The 2,197-nt window shown below is 36.6% G+C and overlaps 1 protein-coding gene across 2 annotated transcripts in view; it reads right to left on the bottom strand.

Moving 5' to 3' along the window:
- Window positions 1-2,197, bottom strand: part of FANCC (FA complementation group C) — a 368,220-nt gene that overhangs the window by 280,099 nt on the left and 85,924 nt on the right. Inside the window, exon 2 of one of the 2 annotated variants that reach the window (XM_045289421.1) lies at window positions 2,059-2,172. The exons of the other annotated variant lie outside the window; for it this stretch is intronic. The gene's annotated coding sequence lies outside the window, so the exon portion shown is untranslated. The remainder of the gene's footprint in view (window positions 1-2,058; window positions 2,173-2,197) is intronic. 2 annotated transcript variants of the gene reach the window in all.

Below are 2,197 nucleotides of genomic sequence, written 5' to 3'. Positions count from 1 at the left end.
GCACCACTGAAGAAGTGCAGCTGTGGTCCTGGAACTGGTCGACCAACAGGAAGCTTCCCCTTGTCTTCCAGGATGCTGTTTGCCGACACATTCCAGTCCTATTGGTCAACACTTGGAGCAGATTCCAAAATGTTTGGTGAAGATCATGGGGGTGATGAAAGATTATGTTAATAGTGTTTAAAAACACAGCATCCATGTGTGTCAGACAATATCTCTGGACCTCACTCAGCTGTTTTGAAGTTTTTAAAACATCGATAAAAATATTAAAAATGAAAAGCCACTTAAATGACAAAAAAAAGAAAAGAAAAGAATCTGATGGTTGGGGGTCACCATAACGTGAGGAACTGTATGAAAGGGGCGTGGCATTAGGAAGATTGAGAACCAGTGGACTAGAGGAAAAGGAGAAGGAGTTATTGCTTAAGGGCACTGGGTGATGTAACTTTTTTGAATATTTACAGTTTCATAACACGATGAATTATAATTTAAGTCTCTGCATTATACACCTAAAAATGACTGAAATGGCAAAATTTTTATTATGTGTATTTTATCAAAGGTTAAAAACAACAACATGTTCACCCTCTACAGAAAATGAGATCGGCTCTGCCAGGCCAGTGTGAGAAGTTCTGCTGATCTGCTCCTGAGTAAAAACTGACACAAAGTCTTTTTTTTAAATCTCAAACATATAAAAACTCTAGAAAGTATCCTATGTATACGGATGAATGTATGGATTGTGATAAGAGATGTAAGTGCCCCCAATAAAAGTATTTAATAAAACTAAATTTTAAAATAAAATAAAGAAATACCTATTGAAGAAATGATACAGAAATTCTATAACTTGAAAGACCTGTGGTAGTTGAACCAAAACGGTACCTTCTTTACCTCTTCTCAGATTTCATACCAGAGTGAGTTGACTTAAGCTCATTTTCCACTTTGCACCCAGTTGAAGCACTTTCTTGTGGAGATTGTGGTGAAACGCAATTGAGAAGATATTCATGGGTATAACCTAAGTGTAAATCATTAGTTTCCAAAAGAGAACTAGGGAATAAAACAGCTTGGAGGAGTCTTCCTGGAGTTAGAATATTAAATAATTTCTTCAAAGTAACCATAATTTCATTTGTAGAACAATTGTTGAAAATAAATTAAAACTGAGCATTCAGCTGACAGGATAAGAAAAGGGAAAGAGGATAGGAAAGGAAGAAGGAAAGAAAGAGACCCAAATGAAACCACTGATGGCGTAGTGGTCACATGCTGGGCTGCTACCCACATGGTCAGCAGTTTAAAACCACCAGCCCCTCATCAGGGCAAACAAGAAGTTTTCTACACCTATAAAGAGTTATAATCTCAGCAACAAAAGGGCAATTCTACCCTGCTCTACAGAGCGGCTATGAGTCAGAATTGACTCGATGGCAATGAGGGTTTTTTTTGTTTTGTTTTGTTTTGTTTGGGGCTGGGCATCATTAAAATAAACCCACGGGCATCATTAAAATAAACCAATCAGTCACTAAACAAATAAACAATCAAATAATAACAAATCTGGGAATTAGAGAAAGGTAATATCTGGATTTTCTTTTAATTCCATATTTCCACAAAAACTTTGAAGCCCTAAAACATACAGATTTGAACACAAAATTATGAGACAGGAAAATAAAGGGGAAGTATAATCCACACACCAAGAAAAAAAGCAAGCAATAGACACTACTATATGAGAGATGTCAGATTTTTCAGAAGACTTCAAAGTAGTCATCCTAAACATGTTCACATAATGAAAGGAAGCCATGATTAAGGAAAAAAATGCAGATATGATGGCAAAGAATGGTCAACAGAGAATATCAATAAACACTTCTGCTAAAAATGACTGCTCACATACTTTGGAGCTACATAGAGAAGGACCAAATAGTCTCAACTTAGGATGCTAGAGCCAAAATCGGAGACCAGAAGAACTAGATGGCACTTGTCTACTACTACCAACCACTCTGAGAAGTTCACAGTAGAAGGTCGACAAAAATGGGGAAAACAGTTAAACAAAATGCAAAATCATTTTTAAAAAATCACACTTACTGGTCTGATAGAGAAGGAGGGAACTCCAATAACTATTGTCCTCAGACATCTTTCAAGCTTGGAACTGATCCCATCATTGAGGTGTATCTCCTTTCAGTCAGACAACAGACAGGCCTATAAAATGAACAACAATACTTGT

Source organism: Echinops telfairi, unplaced genomic scaffold (assembly GCF_000313985.2).
Source record: "Echinops telfairi isolate 266 unplaced genomic scaffold, ASM31398v2 ScPeMD7_27;HRSCAF=92, whole genome shotgun sequence".
Lineage (NCBI taxonomy): Eukaryota > Metazoa > Chordata > Mammalia > Afrosoricida > Tenrecidae > Echinops > Echinops telfairi.
Note: the sequence above shows the minus strand (reverse complement) of the source record. Positions and strands in the feature narration are given on the sequence as shown.